Source organism: Bos taurus, chromosome 1 (assembly GCF_002263795.3).
Source record: "Bos taurus isolate L1 Dominette 01449 registration number 42190680 breed Hereford chromosome 1, ARS-UCD2.0, whole genome shotgun sequence".
Classification (NCBI taxonomy): domain Eukaryota; kingdom Metazoa; phylum Chordata; class Mammalia; order Artiodactyla; family Bovidae; genus Bos; species Bos taurus.
The window spans coordinates 73,873,897-73,893,470 of NC_037328.1; the positions used below are offsets into that span (position 1 = coordinate 73,873,897).

At 41.5% G+C, this 19,574-nt stretch overlaps 1 long non-coding RNA gene across 1 annotated transcript; it reads right to left on the reverse strand.

Moving 5' to 3' along the window:
• Positions 1-1,985: 1,985 nt before the first annotated feature.
• LOC104970904 (uncharacterized) lies at positions 1,986-19,494 on the reverse strand. The gene is made up of 3 exons (XR_804285.4): positions 19,223-19,494; positions 13,482-13,577; positions 1,986-2,333 (listed from the first exon to the last, which is right to left on the reverse strand). It is a non-coding gene; the product is annotated as an uncharacterized lncRNA (long non-coding RNA).
• Positions 19,495-19,574: the final 80 nt, after the last annotated feature.

The following is a 19,574-nucleotide window of genomic DNA, read 5'->3' on the forward strand; positions in this document are numbered from 1 at the left end:
GACTGGGCTAGTATTTGTCAAGCGTCTCCACTGCTAAGTTGCTCTTTGACTCCTTCCCTCACTTTGCAGTCACTGTGAAAGGTAGTCATGATGAGCTGCCCACACTTAAGGAGTAGGGAGCTGTGTAACCCTCCTGAAGGAGGCAGTATCTACACACAGTATGTGGATTCTTCGGTTTCAGAGATTTGTCTCTTCTTCCCCATTTATTTTACTTTATCCTTTGTTTATATCAATGTGGACTCATGGGTAGTTAATTTATACTTTGGGTTATAATCCAAATCCAATTTAAAAATTTTGTTTCTCAGATTGTTTCCGCCCTTGAAAACTCTTTCAGTTTCTCCAGTGCCCTCTCAATATACCCATCATCTTTCTTTTTGTCTTTGTTGTGTGTTTTTGTGTGAGCACTTCATAACTTCCTGGCCATAAAAGAGGCTCCCAGTTCACCTTGTATATTTGCTGCCTTAGTTCTGGAAAAGAAAGATTATGTGCTCAGTAGTGTCTGGTTCTTTGCAGCCCCATGGACTATAACCTGCCAGGTTCCTCTGCCCATGGAATGTTCCAGGTGAGAATACTAGAGTGGGTTCCTTTTCCTACTCCAGGGGATCTTCACAACCCAGGGATGGAACCCATGCCTCTTGCATCTCCTGCATTGGCAGACAGATTCTTTACCACTAGCAACATCTGGGAAATCCTAGTTCTGGAATCAGCCATTTTTCTTCCCATGAAGCCCTGGTCCCTGTTGTTGGAGAATGGTATTAGAAGCAAAAATCAGGGTGCTAGATTTATGTTCACTTAGCTATACATTTTGTATAATTCTATTCTTCCAGCTGTGGCTTTCCTGGTGGCTCAGCTGTAAAGAATCTGCCTGCCAATGCGGAAGGCACAAGTTCGATCCCTGGGTCAGGAAGTTCCCCCTGGAGAAGGATATGGAACCCCACTCCAGTATTCTTGCTTGGAAAATCCCATGGACAGAGGAGCCTGGCTGGCTACAGTCCACGGGGTTGCAAAAGAATCAGAATCAGACATAATTTAGTGACTAAATGACAACTTATAAAGTTATTAGTCTTATTTTATAGATGAGCATTGGAGAAGGCAATGGCACCCCACTCCAGTACTCTTGCCTGGAAAATCCCATGGATGGAGGAGCGTGGTGGGCTGCAGTCCATGGGGTCGCTAGGAGTCAGACACGACTGAGCGACTTCACTTTCTCTTTTCACTTTCATGCATTGGAGAAGGAAATGGCAGCCCACTCCAGTGTTCTTGCCTGGAGAATCCCAGGGACGGGGGAGCCTGTTGGGCTGCCATCTCTGGGGTCGCACAGAGTCAGACACGACTAAAGTGACTTAGCATATAGATGAGCATTCTTCATAGCCATGCAAAAGCTCCCCCTGCTTTTATAGCAGAGCCTGACCTCATGTCCAGATGTGAAGTGACTACAAACCCATATTCCTTTCAGTATGCCCAGAAATAATGGTTAAAGTGGAAAAGGAGTATACATTATTCCCTGCAGTTGGATGAAAGATTTTCTCTTTACTCCACCCAGAGAAAGAATTTGTCTTGCAGTTAATTGTTCACTGAAGCTTTCTGGTAGTTAAAGAAAAGTGGTATTTCTAGCACCCCCAATTTACTGAGGGCACCATCATGGACCAAGGACCTCAGTTAGGCTATGCTGACCTGGCTTACAAGATTAGAGGGAGATGGTCTCTCTGGAGTATGCTTGGTAAGCTTTGAACAGGACCTGGGCCAGTCTGATTTGGAGGGTCAGGGGATGGCAGGGAGGAAAGAAACAAAGAACATCACTGAGAGGAAAAACCCGGAAGGAGGAAACATTCTGGCTGAAAAGAGAAAATCTAATGCTAAATTTCCATTTCTCTGGGCACTTAAGGAGATTGAGTGGCTCCTTAAAGAGGATAAATTTTCTGCCTGCCACAGAGTAAGGTACACAGGTTCTTTATTTGGATATTTTCTGTGTAATTGGAATAAATTTGCATTACCTTTCCAACTCCTTATCTTTGGTAATAATATTAACTTCTAGCAGATGGTCCCATCAAAGACGTTGACAATGCAAAGTTCTCAATGAAGGCAAGTAAGAGACTTGCTCTAGTCTAGTAGAAGTAGAACTTGAAGAAATTATGCTATAGCAAAAGATATTTTTAATAACATTTACTTTTTTCTGATTATGACTTTAAGGCATGTTTGTTGTGGAAATTTAGAAGAATTTCACTTTCCATTTTTTTTCCAGAAGATGCAGACAAACAAAAACTCTCCCATTAGAGGTATTTACTCTTAGAATTTTGCTGTGTTTCCTCTTCTTTTTTTCTTCGTCTATGCATCTGTGGATAAAAAAACATGAACATGTGGTTCATGTTGCATGTAAAAATTTACATCTTGCATTTTTTAAATAGGTGTTTTAATGGGGACCATTTTTAAAGTCTTTATTGAATTTGTACAATATTGCTCCTGCTTTATGGTTTGGTTTTTTGGCTGCAGGGCATGTGGGATCTTAGATCCCTGACCAGGGATTGATCCCACATCCTCTTCACCGGAAGGTGAAATCTTAACAACTGAACCACCAGGGAAGTCCCCTACACCTTGTTTTTCACTTAGTATTTGATGACCTTTTCATCTTATTAAATATTTGTGAAACTTTTGATATCTAATAAATGTATAATATTACATCATATTGGATATATTCACTTTTAAGTATGCTCTGCTAAATTTTTTGTATATGTACATTTTTAATATGGCCAAGATTATTACCTTAGGAAAAATTTCTAGAAGTGGAATAAAGTGGTTATAACAAAAGCTATGGCTTTTCCAGTAGTCATGTACAGATGTGAGAACTGGACAATAAAAAAGGCTCAGTGCCAAAGAATTGATGCCTTTGAACTGTGGTGCCAGAGAAGACTCTTGAGAGTCCCTTGGACAGCAAGGAGATTGAACCAGTCCATCCTAAAGGAAATCAACCCTGAATATTCATTGGAAGGACTGATGATGAAGCTGGAGCTCCAATCCTTTGACCACCTGATGCACACAGCCAACTCATTGAAAAAGACCCTGATGCTGGGAAAGATTGAGGGCAGGAGGAGAAGGGGACGACAGAGGATGAGATGGTTGGATGGCCTCACTGACTCCGTGGACATGGGTTTGAGCAAACTCCGGGAGATGGTGAAGGACAAGGAAGCCTGGTGTGCTGCAGTCCATGGGGTCACAAAGAGTCGGACACAACTGAGTGACTGAACAACAACACAACAACAACAAAAGTATGTGTTCCAGACAGTTGATGTCAGGAAAATGAGAGCAGAGAAATTAAACCACTCACAACAGTGTTTGGTACATGGCAAATATTCAATGAATGTTAAGTATAATTGCTGCAAGGATATTCCATTTGGTCAATATTAAAAACTAACCTTCCAGAAGACCCCTTGTCATTCTTAACATTAAGCACATCATTAAATATTTTAATAGTAATTGAAAATACTGTGAATCAGAATTCTAAGCTTTGTGAATGACATCTGGGGTAAGAAATGCGGTTTTGGCAAAAGGGAATTGAAGAAATTAGCAATAGGCCTTCCAAGACTAGATTAACGGGATGAGAAATACCATGGAATGGAATCGTGAGACAAATGTCCCCATTGCATCTTGATGGAAATGTGACCAGGGCTCATGCTGGAATGGTATGTGTGTGGGTGTGCGTGTGTGACACTGTGGCACCTGAGGGAAAGAGATGCAAGGCTCTTGTGATGCCTAACATCTTCCTGGGGCTGGGGGTCCCCAGCAGATCAGGTTTGGGGCTGTGCACCCGGGAGCAGTCACAGATTATTGAAGGCAGAAAACAAGCCAAATGGGGTCAGTCCTTTGAGGAAGGAGGCAGGCCAGCTGTTGTCCAGATCGGAATGGAATATTCAGTTGTGGAGAAGGTATAAGCTGGGGACCATCTGTTCTAACATAGAGGTTAAAAGATCACAGCAAGGAAAATCCGGGAGATCTTAAACTAAGGAGGATTGTTGAGGAATTAAATTTCAGTAAAGGATACTGGGATTTAGGAAATTATCAAAGAGTAGGTTAAGACAACAAGGGTGGGAGCATTGCCTCTAGGGACTCACAGTCTAAAATGCATCTGGGTTGGCGGTCCGAGATTGTAAGGATTGTACAGGGTATTTAGAGGTGGAGTGTATGGTCAGGCCACCCAAGATGGCTGTTCTTTTGTTCTCTGTGCATCCCTTGCCCAACCAGGGCTTGCTTCACTTGCACTCTACCCACACGACTGACTTTCCTGTGTACTTAACCCAGGCCCCAGCTAATGATGGCTTATCAATGCAGTGATGAGGGGCATGCCCCTCTGCTGGTTTCCCTGGTAACTAATGAGCCTATCTGAGTTCAGTTCCCCCTATAACTGATAATCTCCCCTCTCCTCCACCCCCTTCCCCCTGGGAACAAAAAGTGCCGCCATGTCCTGCCTGCTGTGCCCCACACATGGTGGGGTGTTGCTCCAGGACCTTGCTTTGGATGTATAAACTGCCCCCATCCATTAAATCATTGTTGGTTCTTTGCTGACTCTGGGCTACTTCTTCAGTCTTGAAGCTGGGCAAGCACAGGCCTTGTAGGTTTGTGCTGCTCAAACCCAACACCACCACTACTTATAAACTAGATAACTAATAAGGACCTAATGTATAGCACAGGGAACTCTACTCAATACTCTGTGATGGCCTCTATAGGAAAAGCATCTAAAAAATATTGGATATATGTATAACTGATTCACTTAGCTATACGCATGAAACACAATATTGTACTCCAACTGTACTCCAATAAAAATTGAAAAAAACAAAATAAAATGAGTCTGTGTTTCTTCCCCTGGAGGGGAAGAAAGTGCTTTGATTTGCTCCTTTCAACAGCCACACAGGTTTGTGAACTGAGGACTTGGACACTCCCTTCTGCATGGATTTTACCTTTATTACTTCCCATGATGCTCATTCACTGTGGTCTTATGATCTGCCCTTCATGGAGTACTTGATCTTATTCTGAGCAGGACTAAGTGCTTTACAAGATCACAAGGATGAGGTAAATTGTAGCTTTCATCGAACAGACGAGGAAACTGAGGCTCATGGCAGTGAAGTGACTTGTCAAGAACACGTGGCAAGAGAACAAGAGACAGGAAGTTAATGTGTTTCCCACCTCCTGTCCCAAATACTTGACTATTAATAGGCACTTAGTATGTGAGCTCCTGATTGCCAGATGCCAGAAGAGTGCTGACAAGGAAGGTACCCCGTGCAGATGTACCAGAAGTAGAGAGGAGGGGCAGGCTGGGACGCCTCATGTACAGAGTGGGACGTCTAGATTGGAATTGCACAAGCAGCAATCCCAAGAGTTCCTTCTAATGGCAAGGTTATCTGACTCTGAGGTTGCCCACCTTGGATAGTGAAGCTAACAAAACTTGGCTGGGATTCTCCCACTTTGCGGTGCTCTTTGATGGCCTTGCAAAAGTCCCTGGAAATCTACCACTCCAAATCTGGCCCCTAGTAGGCCTGGCAGGAGGCCTTCTGTGAAGTTCAAAAGAAGCTCCTAGGCAAATATTTGCCACATTGACTCTGCACTAAGCACTTTATATGCATTATCTCACCTGTCTTCTTATCAAAATGCAAGAGATTTATTAGAGGTTAAGGAATTTGTTTTAGATCACACTGAATTTAAGTGGCAAGGTAATAATTGGAGCCCAAGACATTGGACATAAAAGCTCATATGCTTTTTGACTTTATTGACATATAAATAGACTACAATACACTGAGAATATATAAAATATAAAATATGTCAAGTGTATACCTGTGAGATGATCACCACAATCGAAAGGACTGAAGCCCTTTCTCATCAACACTGGGTAACAGCTTCTCTCTATTAATCCTAATTCTTCTCTTGGCTTCACCAGATCAGTATCAGTTCCATCCTATATGACAAGCAGTCAGATGACCAACCTGTGCTTCCTAAATCTTCTGTTCTTCTATTCCTCAAGTACCTTTCAGAGTTCTTACCAAAGCACTTCATGGGACATAACTGAGTTTCTCTTATCAGCTTGTTAACCCTCCCACACTGATTTTGCCCAGGTAATTGAATATCTGGATGATTTTTCAATCTGCAAAAAGCCATGCAACTATTGTCACAGAGCACACAGGGTGCAGCCAGGCCTGTGGGTGGCAGGCTGCGGTGCCCAGAGCAAGGCCTAGTGAGGCAGGCTCAGCGGCCAGGGTTGGGATGTCTTTGATTTAACTTGGCCTACTCCAAATGATGACATCTTTCAACCAATTGGTTTGTGTGTGTGTGTATTTTAAAAGATTAATAAAATTATTTTTTCTTATTATTTATTTTTATCAAAGTATGGTTGATTTACAGTATTAATCTCAGGTATATAGCATAGTGATTCAGTATTTTTATAGATTATACTTCCCTTAAAGTTATTACAGAATAATGGCTGTATTTTCCTGTGCTGTGCAATATATCCTTGTTGCTTATCTATTTTATACATTGTAGTTTGTATCTCCTGATCACATACCCCTATCTTGCCCCTCCCTGCTAGAATAAAAAAGATTTGTCTTTTTTCCCCATTTTCTGTGTCTATGTAGAATAAATATACAAATAGTATTTATAATATGCTTTGTATTTATATGTGCTTTGTATATGTATGTATATTATATGTATATATCTGTTTCATATAAAAATATTTTTAGGGAAGAAAAAATTCCCAGGTATAGTTATCTTTAACTTCCACTAATTTTTCCTTTAAAAAATATTCTTATAATTTGTTTGATACTATGTATGTATGTATACACTATCTTACTCATCCTTACAACCACCTCACAGAGTACAGCATGAGTATTATTCCATTTCACAAATGAAAAAGTGAACTAATGCCCTATAGGGTGAATGGGATATAAACAAACAGAGACACAAAGTAGGCAGACAATGACAAGTGTCCTGGGACCAGAGGAAGACTAAAGGGGTAGTAAGCTGCTAAGGCCCCAGTGCAAGGAGAAGTACAGGGACATTCCTGTGACAGACACGGGAAGAAAGCAATGTTTCACGGAGCCTTGCAGAGGAGGTCAGTGGCAAGACAGAGAAGGCCCCCCAAAAAACCTCTATTAGAACAGAGATTGAGCTGGAAGCAGGGGAACTTGTTTTGAAGTTGCTTTTGCATGACAAACTCAGTTTTTCCTTAGATTATTAATCTAAGATGATTGAGTAGAGTTAGTGGAGGGCCTGGGCAAGCCGAAGACCTCAGCAAGCCCCCTTTGATACCTCACAATGGAGGGACAGGTTTGAGTACTAGAAGTGCTTCAGTTCCAATTTCCACTCAGTTTCCCATCAGGAAATAACACTTCCCGTTTGCTTAAGGCATTGGGAGACGCCTGTAAGATGAACAAATACAAGCTCTGAACTTTATGAGGCATTCACTGCAGTTTCTTCTCCCTTCCCAAATATCATGGGTTGATACACTCGAGAATCTCTTTCCTTCTGTGCAGTCACTTGCTGATGAATTATGAAAACCATAACTAGCAAAAGTCATCCTAAAGTGGACGTGAGGGAGAATGGCAAACAAGGAGCCCAGTAGCCACTCCCAGTTTTGCCTTTCTCTTTCCATCTCCATGGGGGAGAGTTCTGACAGAATGTGGTCCACTGGAGAAGGGGATGGCAAACCACTTCAGTATTCTTGCCTTGAGAACACCATGAACAGTATGAAAAGGTAAAAAGATAGGACACTGAAAGATGAACTCCCCAGGTTGGTAGGTGCCCAATATGCTACTGGAGATCAGTGGAGAAATAACTCTAGAAAGAATGAAGAGACAGAGTCAAAGCAAAAGCAGCACCCAGTTGTGGATGTGACTGGTGATAGAAGCAAGGTCCGATGCTGTAAAGAGCAATATCGCATAGGAACCTGGAATGTCAGGTCCATGAATCAAGGAAAATTGGAAGTGGTCAAACAGGAAATGGCAAGAGTGAGCATCGACACACTAGGAATCAGCGAACTAAAATGGACTGGAATGGGTGTATTTAACTCAGATGACCATTATATCTACTACTGTGGGCAGGAATCCCTTAGAAGAAATGGAGTAGCCATCATGGTCAACAAAAGAGTCCAAAATGCAGTACTTGGATGCAATCTCAAAAATGACACAATGATCTCTGTTCATCTCCAAGGCAAACCATTCAATATTACGGTAATCCAAGGCTATGCCCTGACCAGCAATGCTGAAGAAGCTAAAGTTGAATAATTCTATGAAGATCTACAAGACCTTCTAGAACTAACACCCCCAAAAGATGTCCTTTTCATTATAGGAGACAAATGCAAAAGTAGGAAATCAAGAGACACCTGGAGTAACAGGCAAATTTGGCCTTGGAGTACAGAATGAAGCAGGGCAAAGGCTAACAGAGTTTTGCCAAGAGAATGCACTGGTCATAGCAAACACCCTCTTCCAACAACACAAGAGAAGACTCTACACATGCACATCACCAGACGGTCAACACCAAAATCAGATTGATTATATTCTTTGCAGCCAAAGGTGGAGAAGCTCTATACAGTCAGCGAAAGCAAGACTAGGAGCTGACTGTGGCTCAGATCATGAACTCCTTATTGCCAAATTCAGACTGAAATTGAAGAAAGTAGGGAAAACCACTAGACCATTCAGGTATGACCTAAATCAAATCCCTTACGATTATACAGTGGAAGTAAGAAATAGATTTAACGGACTAGATCTGATAGACAGAGTGCCTGATGAACTATGGACGGGGGTTTGTGACATTGTACAGGAGACAGGGATCAAGACCATCACCAAGAAAAAGAAATGCCAAAAAAGCAAAATGGATGTCTGAGGAGGCCTTACAAATAGCTGTGAAAAGAAGAGAAGCAAAAAGCAAAGGAGCAAAGGAAAGATATAAGCATCTGAATGCAGAGTTCCAAGGAATAGCAAGGAGAGATAAAAAAAGCCTTCCTCAGTGATCAGTGCAAAGAAATAGAGGAGAACAATAGAATGGGAAAGACAAGAGATCTCTTCAAGAAAAGTAGAGATACCAAGGGGACATTTCATGCAAAGATGGGCTTGATAAAGGACAGAAATGGTATGGACCTAACAGAAGCAAAAGATATTAAGAAGAGGTGGCAAGAATACACAGAAGAACTATACAAAAAAGATCTTCATGACCCAGATAATAATGATAGTGTGATCACTCACCGAGAGCCAGACATCCCAGAATTTGAAGTCAAGTGGGCCTTAGGAAGCATCACTATGAACAAAGCTAGTGGAGGTGATGAAATTCCAGTTGAGCTATTTCAAATCCTGAAAGATGATGCTGTGAAAGTGCTGCACTCAATATGCCAGCAAATTTGGAAAACTCAGCAGTGGCCACAGGACTGGAAAAGGTCAGTTTTCATTCCAATCCCAAAGAAAGACAATGCCAAAGATTGCTCAAACTACCGTACAATTGCACTCATCTCACATGCAAGTAATGCTCAAAATTCATCAAGCCAGGCTTCAACGATACATGAACCATGAAATTCCAGATGTTCAAGCTGGTTTTAGAAAAGTCAGAGGAACCGGAAATCAAATTGCCAACATCTGTTGGATCATCGAAAAAGCAAGAGAGTTTCAGAAAAATATCTATTTCTGGTATATTGACTATGCCAAATCCTTGGACTGGTTGGATCCCCACAAACTGTGGAAAATTCTGAAAGAGATGGGAGTACCAGACCACTTGACCTGCCTCCTGAGAAATCTGTATGCAGGTCAAGAAGCAACAGTTAGAACTGGACATGAAACACCAGACTGGTTCTGAATAGGAAAAGGAGTACGTCAAGGCTGTATATTGTCACCCTGCTTATTTAACTTATATGCAGAGTACATCATTGGAGAAGGCAATGGCAACCCATTCCAGTACTCTTGCCTGGAAACTCCCATGGATGGAGGAGCCTGGTAGGCTGCAGTCCATGGGGTGGCGAAGAGTCGGACACAACTGAGCAACTTCACTTTCATGCATTGGAGAAGGAAATGGCAATCCACTCCGGTGTTCTTGCCTGGAGAATCCCAGGGACAGGCAAGCCTGGTGGGCTGTCGTCTATGGGGTTGCACAGAGTCGGACATGACTGAAGCAACGTAGCAGCAGCAGCGACAGCAGAGTATATCATAAGAAACACTAGCCTGGATGAAGCACAAGCTGGAATCAAGAATGCTGGGAGAAATATCAGTAACCTCAGATATGCAGATGATACCACCCTTATGGCAGAAAGTGAAGAAGAACTAAATATCCTCTTGATGAATGCAAAAGAGGAGAGTAAAAAAGTTGACTTAAAGCTCAAAATCCAGTAAACTAAGATCATGGCATCTGGTCCCATCACTTCATGGCAAATAGATGGGGAAACAGTGACAGACTTTTATTTTCTTGGGCTCCAAAATCACTGCAGATGGTGATTGCAGCCATGAAATTAAAAGACGTTTGCTCCTTGGAAGAAAAGTTATGACCAACCTAGACAGTGTATTAAAAAGCAGAGACATTACTTTGCCAACAAAGGTCCATGTAGTCAAGGCTATGGTTTTTCCAGTGGTCATGTATGGATGTGAGAGTTGGACTATAAAGAAAGCTGAGTGCAGAATTGATGCTTTTGAACTGTGGTTTGGAGAAGACTCTTGAGAGTCCCTTGGACTGCAAGGAGATCCCACCAGTCCATCCTAAAGGAAATCAGTCCTGAATAATCATTGCAAGGAGTGATGTTGAAGGTGAAACTGCAATACTTTGGCCACCTGATGCAAAGAACTGACTCATTTGAAAAGATCCTGATGCTGGGAAAGATTGAAGGCAAGAGGAGAAGGGGACGACAGAAGATGAGATGGTTGGATGGCATCACCAGCTTAACGGACATGAGTTTGAGTAAACTCTGGGATTTGGTGATGGGCAGGAAGGCCTGGCGTGCTGCAGTCCATAGGGTCGCAAAGAGTCAGACACAACTGAGTGACTGAACTGAACTGAACTGAACTCCATCTCCAGCAGGGACCTGTTTTGGATTCCCACCAGGAGGCTCAGCCCTGTTCCTGGGTCATCCCACAGCGGGGGTACCAAACCCAGACCAGCCTCACTCTACACCAGGAGCTCCAAGTCACACCCCTTCAGTCTGACCAGAGGCAGTTCTCTTGGTAGAGACAGAATAGGATGGTCAAATAGTTAGCTTAGAAACCCCATTAGGGAATTGTAGATAGAGAGGGAAATTTAGGGGATTGGGGAGACCACAGTAGGACTAATGGTCACTCAAGAAAGTAATGGAAAAATTCTGAAACAATGTGGGCTTGCTTGACTCATAAAGCAAAATAAGTCACTTAGTATCACAGTCAGATAGGCTTGCTTTATGGTAAAATCAAGCTAACTTGCTTTGAAAACAAAACCATGCAACAGAAGCATGAGACATGACCCCCCCCCCCTAAAAAAAAACTATGGTGGCATGAGACCTATATCTTCCTCAGTGAGCTCAGTGAGCTAGTAACACCCTAAACATGTTCTTTGGCCCCAAGACATGTTCTTTGCACCATGCAACCAAAACAATAAAACAATAGCAGAAAATAAGGACTACGATCTGCCCAGTGGTGTCATCAAGTTAATGACTCCCAAAACAGGGTCTGTGTACACAAAAAATAATCACTTATGGGAAGGTGACTTTTCAAAATGAAAGACTCTCATTGCACTGAGACTTGAAAATATTTTTTCCAAAGTGCTATGACAAACCTGGCCTGACCATACAGGGAAGGACTAGCAAACTTTCCTTGCTCTACATGGTGGAGGAACTGATGATGGAAATGTGATGTCTACTCAAGAGAGACAATGAAGACCTTTTCCTCCTCCCCTCTCTTCCTCTGATTATAAAAATGTAACTCACTGAGTACCCAGGGCAGCACAACACTTGCCTTCCCACTTATGAGCCTTCAGTTCAGTTCAGTTCAGTTCAGTTCAGTCGCTCATTCGTGTCCGACTCTTTGCGACCCCATGAATAGCAGCACACCAGGCCTCCCTGTCCATCACCAACTCCTGGAGTTCACTCAGACTCACGTCCATTGAGTCAAGCATCCTATTCTAATAAATCACTTCTTACCTATTACTTTGTCTCTTGCTGAATTCTTTTCTGCACTGAGACATACAAGACTGTGGGGCCAGAGCTCTTTGAAACCCTGGAAATGACACCTAACAGTTTCACTCTGATTCTGCTAACTGGGCTTCTGTCTCATTCCCAAACGTAAGATCCCCTGTGGGTACTACTGTTCCCAAGTTCCTGTTTGGCTGCCTGCCTCAAGCCCTAGATCCTTCTTAGGAGTAAGGACTAGGCTTCCTCTTGCCAGGCTCCTACCCAGAATTGGAACACTCCCCCAGGCTCAAAGTCTCTGGCTGGGCTTGGCCACTAGAGAATAGACTCCTGGAGCCAGCTTCCTGTTTGGATTTCCAAGTATCACCTGCCCCATGTTCCTCATGGCTGGACTTAGCTGCTTTTTGGAAACATTTCCACTTTTGTCTTATGGCCTCCTTTCTACGGCCAACTGCTCTCCTGAGCTGTAGGCAAAGATTGCCATAGACAATTGGCTAGATTGAACTTCCTTTGTTAGCACCTGCAAATTCAGCAGTTTGCCATGTACAGATATCAAGTCCATTGGATATGTTCACGATCCTTTCTATTCTGCCTAAATCAGTAATTGGATACATCCTACAATTCTGTGATATGGCCATAGCTTTGGCACCCCACTCCAGTACTCTTGCCTGGAAAATCCCATGGACGGAGGAGCCTGGTGGGCTCCTCCATGGGGTTGCTAAGAGTCGGACACGATTGAGTGACTTCACTTTCACTTTTCACTTTCCTGCATTGAAGAAGGAAATGGCAACCCACTCCAGTGTTCTTGCCTGGAGAATCCCAGGGACGGGGGAGCCTGGTGGGCTGCTGTCTATGGGGTCGCACAGAGTCCGACATGACTGAAGCAACTTAGCAATAGCAGCAGTTACCCAGTTAGTGGATTCTGCAAATGTTCTATTTAAATTGGACTTTCCAAATGAAATCCTCTTTTAAATATACTAGAGAGACTGTTCAAAGAATCCTATTCTGATTCCTTCGCAAAAAAGTGGGTAGCAATATGGTGCAGTGTAAAGTACGTTATGGGCTTCCCTAGTGGCTCAGTGGTAAAGAACCCACCTGCAATGAACGAGACACAGGTTAGGCATGTATTCTGGAGAACTGTCTTCTGGAGAAGGAAATGGCAACCTACTCCAGAATTCTTGCGACACAGGTTAGGCGTGTATTCTGGAGAACTGTCTTCTGGAGAAGATCTTCTGGAGAAGGAAATGGCAACCTACTCCAGAATTCTTGCCTAGGAAATCCCACGGACACAGGAGCCTGGTGAGCTACAGTCCCTGGGGTCGCAGAGAGTCAGACACGACTGAGTGACTAAACGATAATAACAATAACAAAGTACCTTATATAAGACTCGAGTTCTTTATTTGAGGCCCACTTTTCATAGACTGTGACCTCAGAAAATCATTGTACAGTCTTCTTGGAACTTTTTCTTCATCTGAGAAAAAAATGAAGGTAATTTAGTAATTTCTAAGATCCAGTCTACTTGTAACAATCCGTGATTCTTAATAATTCTACCTTAGCATGCATGATTTTGCATGTTCAAAATTTCTGTTAGAAGTTCTCAAAAGTAAGTACACTGGCATGAAGTTTCTGCCTGGGGATTTACTCTTCTGGCTTCCATTTTTATAGACTGTCCTTAATGACCTGGTATTGTTGTAATAGTTGCCAACTGAGATGCACTTCACAGAAGAGAAGCTGCCTTACCTCCAGAGAGGAGTTTTTCATTTTTGAAAATAACAGAAAGCCAGGTGGTTGCTTCTGAAGGTGGACCAATGGGCCAAGTCACCATAAGGAAGGTCAGAACCCGATGCCAAGCAGGGATATTTGAGAGCAATACTTCTGAGAAGTAGAGACAGTGGTAACCTGCTCTTTTCTACTGTAATTAATGGGGAGTCCCTGTATATTTGTATTAGACTCTTTTTTCTTAGGGTTGCTAAATGTTTCATAAATGAAATTAATTCAATTAAACTTCACAGCACCACCTTGAGGTAGGTAATTCCTCTGTGGGACATCACATCTTTGCTTGCTACGATGTCATGTGCAGATTATACAGTAGTGCAGATTAGGACAACTAATAATAAGATGAGTTTAGATGCAGTTCTAGAGTTAAAGGTCTCAAGTGCTTTGCAAATAAGCAGACTGGAGGAACGAAGACTGGAGACGAAGCTTGAGGCAGCTCATTGCCAATGATGACAAGCAGAGACATCACGCTCATTTTGATTTCCACTTTATGTTGAGGACACATGACCCTGAACTGGTCTTTGTGACCCCTTTGTGACTCAGCTCCTACAGCTTTCAAGTGGGGGCAGTAATATTACTCATCCACTTACTTCATAGAGATGTTGCAAGGAATAATATTTGTAACTGCTGTGGAGTTCTCAGATGAAAGGTGGAGGTTAATACATGCTGATTACCACTTATCTTCACACCATCTAAATGAGTTAGGATGTGAAGAAGACACAGGCCCAGAGTCCTGGCAGAAACTGGAAGTGTCATTATTTCTATTTTGCATCCATTATAAACACCCAAAGAGGTTGAAAAATAGAGCAGTGGTCATGCTCCTGGGATAAATGAAAGCAAACTGAAACACCAGATCAGCAAAGAGGCAGCTAATTTTTGGTTTTCTTCTTTTTTTCTTTTCCGTTCTTATTTGAAATGGAGTATTTGAGAGGGAATGGCTGAAGCAATATTTTCTCTTGGGAATTCCTCTCAATTCTAAGCTATCAGTATATAAATATGTGTGTATTATTCAGATTCCTAAGAATGGGCTCACATGTGTGTTTTTCAGTGGGCCTTTGCTTTCAGTCTTCTTTGTCAGTAATGTTTTCTCTATCTCTCCATCTCCATTTATCTAGGTTGGCATGGAGCTTCCTACCTCCATGAAGTCTTTTTGTCCTTATCCTACCTGAACTTTCTCTGCCACTCTTTTGTAATTAACACTTGTTTTGAAATTCATATTTTGGTGTTTGTCTTGCTTCTTAATGACTTAGCTCTTCCAAGGTATATTAACTCACAATCTCCTTCTAGTACAAGTTGGTACAATGAAGTGAATCAAACAAGTGTTAAATAAATGAATGAATGGTTTCTGCTAGAAAAGTGTCAAGATTTGAATTCAGATCACGCCAAACCCGCATCTGCTGCGCTCACCATGTCACTCTATACTCTGTGAGGCACATCCAGTGGAGAATATATTTCAAATGGGTGATATTAAGGAAGAGAGAGACTGATTTAAATAATGAAACTTTTAACTCCTTGGGTAAATTCTAGGGAGTGTAATAACTGAATTATATGATAAGATGTTTAATTTTGTGAGAAACTCCCAAAATGTTTTCCAAAGCACCATTTTGCATTCCCAGCAGCAATGAAACCTTCTGTTCCACATCCTTGCTGGTATCTGGTGTTGGCAATGTTCCAGATTTTGGCCATTTTAATAGGTGTATAGGGATAGTTCTTTGTTGCTTGAATTTACAGTTCCCTGATGGCATAATCAAATGAGGTGATTATAAATAACAAACACAAAAGTTATTTACTTAAATTATTTCTTGGTTAATTAGTTTAGCCTTGATTATTAAATTCCTTGTTCCTAAACGTATGTCTCCACAAAAACCTGCACACAAATGTTTATAGCTGCCATTCTCATAGCCAAAACTTGAAAGCGACCAAGATGTCCTTTGGTAGGTGAGCAGATAAATGCACTGTGGTGCATCCAGACAGTGGAATAATATCCAACTCTAAAAGAAATGAGCCATCAAAACAAGACCAGGAGAACTTAAATCATATTACTAAGCAAAAGAAATCAATTTGAAAAGGCAACATATTGTATGATTCCAACTATGTAACATTCTAAAAGCAACACTATGGAGACAGTAAAACATCAGCCATTGCCTGAGGTCATTGGAAAGTTAGGGATGAATAGTGGGAGGAGGGAGAATTTTTAGGGCAGAGAAACTATATGATACTACAGGAGTTAAAACTCACAGAACGGACAACGCCAAAAGTGAATTCTAGTGTAAACTGCGGACCTTGAGTAAAAATGATGCGTCAGAGTAGGTTTAATTGGTAACAAATGTACCATTCTGGTGGGGAATGCTCATGTGGGAGGAAGGATGTATATTTTTAAAAAGTATATGAAAAATCTCTGTACCTTCTGCTCAACTTTAGTACAGACCTAAAAAATGCTCCAAAAAAGTCTATTGAAATTTATTTAAGTTAAAATTTATTTAATAAATAATAATTAATTTTCCAACAATGTTGTAAAAGGAAGTACATTTAACCTAGAGGGTTCAAAAACTCTTTCTATTGTCTAGAAAGACTGAGTTACTTTAGAACTTGCTTATTCAGTGATTCCTGTAACAGTCAAGTACAGGTTGATCAAGGAAAATATGCATATTTGTGATGCTAGTTTATTTTCACTGACATCATTACTTACTGTATGAAGTTCAGACTCAGGCCATTCAGGTAATGACCTTAATCTCTATTTCCTGCCCTATCTCCCTTTTTCTTTCACTCACTCCTTGATTGCAGCAAAGGTGATGGATTACTTCTGGACCAGCTTGTGTGTTTCTCCTGATGGCTCCCTTGCTTTAGATGCTCTTTCCTATGACCCACTTCCAGTCTAAGCCCCAGCATCTCCACCTATTGAAGCTTTTCCTGTCTGACTTCAAGGTCCTTCTCAAATACTTCCTTCCCGAAGAGGCTCTCCTGGTCATATAGATTTAATATCTCTCAGAAAGCACTTAGATTATGCCAAATGAACCTGTAGTAGCTGTATTAACCTAACAATGAGGAACGTGGATTGGGAGAGCAGCATTGCCATATCCAAATACTTGCATTCGCTATTTATTTTCTGTGCTGGCATTTCCCAGTCTGCTAAGTGGGAAGGTCTAGAGTAGTAATGACTACAGAGGTTGTAGGATTGTAAATATGTGCATAAAATGCTCAGAATAGTGCCTGGTACATGGAAGTGTTCTGTAAATATTCTGTTTCCTTTTCATGGAATGTAGCTCCGTTTCTTGGTACACTCAATGCTTACAGACCAACAGTTCTAGACAAGGAAGGAGGCTGCCCATGAGTCATGTGGGCTGTAGAGGCACTTGGATATTTTACCATTAGAACTTCTGGAGGGATGTGAGGAAACTCATTATTTCAAAGTCCTCAGTTCTCCTGGACCATGTCGTTGAAACGGTTTTCCACGGACTTCTGGTTTTCAATAACATTTTTTTTTTTACATTCTTAAGGACTGATTTTGCTATTCAAGTTCGCCTTAAATATTGCTATGGCATAATCAGATCTGTTTAATGAAGTTAAGTTCGTGTGCAGTTTTTCCTGAAGCCCTTAATCAATTACACACTCATCTTAACCCCACAGTGGCACATGAATTGCCAAATGTACTCAAGAACCCAGTCAGAAGGAAGAAGTGCAGGAATTGCCAGTTCTAGACAACAGAATGAAACACTTGTTTCTCACTTGCCCAGTAGCATGGGTATAGTTTTACCACTTCACACAGAAACATTCCTCAATCCTCATAAGTTGAGATAAAGTTTGAAGTCTCTTAAATATTTACATAACTCTTGCTAGAGCTCTAAAATAGTCACTTATCCTTTTTTGAGATATAATTTTTTTTGTTGTTGTTGAGAAACAATTCACATTTATAAAGTCTACCCTTTAAAAAGTATACAATTTAGTGAGTTTAGTATTTTCACAAAGTTTTGCTGCCATAACCACTAATTCCAGAAGATTTTCATCCTCCTAAAAAGAAATCTCATACTCTTCATATTTTTGTGATTTTGTGATAAAATGTTTTATTTATGTGGTTAAGTTGCACTAATAATTTTTAGAAATTCAGAGAGCTGCATGTATGTATAAATATAGTAATTAATATTATAATAGGCTATTTTTGAATGCTTATCTTAATGATACTTTACCATTTGTTCAATGTTTTACACACACACACACACACACACACACACACACACACACACACACACTTCAGTCTTTGACTTGCTAGGATTTTTCATATCAGGTTGGTGATCAATGCCAACATTTGTGGATAGCTTGAAGGAGAGTGGGTGGACACACTGAAGGTAAAAATAACTCCCCTTTATTGAACATACACTGTTTCCCAGGGACTACCCCTCACACAGGAGGTAAGTTCTATTGCTATCATTTTTTATTCTACATGGGAGCAGATAGAGGCTTCTGGAGCTTATGAGACTTGTTTTCCCCACATGGCATAACTAGGAAAGGCCAAATTTGAACCCAGGCCCTCCAAAGAGGGTGGCAGAGAATGAGATGGTTGGATGGCATCATCACTGATTCAATGGACATGAGTTTGAGCAAACTCTGGGAGATAGTGAAGGACAGGGAAATTTGGTGTGCTGCAGTTCATGGGGTCACAAAGAATCATAACTTAGTGACTGAACCTCCAAAATCAGAGTACTTGCCCTTAAACACTGTGCTCTAGTGACTGCTGTTAAATTGGATGTCTAGCTTAATTATGATGACAGTCCTTGATCAGAGCTCTACAACATGCTTCCCCAAGCCCCCATTCAATTCCTCCAGTTATTGGTTGAGAAGAGCCAGCTCCTGCAGGTAAAATGCTTATAGTGAGGCTGGCACACATGAGCAGCTAGATTGCTTTTTTTCTCTCTTTCAGAGCAGACATGAATGTGTGTTGCTTCCACAGTACTGGGACTTCTGACAGTTGTCTTAGACTCCTAGTCCAGCTCTCAAAATAACTAAACACCTTTTACCACATTTGTTTGTATATTTGAATACTTACATCAGTTGGAGGGTAATATATGACTTGATTTATATATGTAGTCTCTGTGCTCAAATAATGTATGTTGAATGAATGTGTGAAAAAATTTAAAAATGAGTCTAGACTCCTTATGAGTTCAACCACCAATATTTTAGTGAGAGGAGACTGCATGGTATAGTTTGATTATGCTTTCTTTTCCCTGCAAGTTTCTCAAAAAAGTAAACTTAATTCCACATACACGTTGAGTGGACTATTTTTTTACACACACAGAGAAATGTGATTTCAAATACCTTTTGAAGAGGATTAGTCACAATTTTTACCTTTTGTAAGCAAAATGAATGAAGATCCTATTAAAAGTCGATGGATTGGGGCTTTCATGAATCAGATAAAATCTGCAGCTCTGTTAGAGTCCTTTTGCCTGTTGCCCACTCCTCGGAGAGGTCCTGCCAACTCTGCATTGTCCCGCCGGATTTGCAGTCAGATGTCTTGGGCTGGCAGGCACTGTGCAGGCAATGAGTTCTTTCCCTGTAAGTTGGGTACAAAAAGACCAGCATGGGAGCAGCCTCCTCTGGGACAGCGGCTGAGAGAGAATGCAGTTAGCCAGGAGCCGGCAGAAATTCCTCCAAGCACAGGGTGGCTCGTGGGAGGAGTTCGGTTTCCTAAGTACTGTCA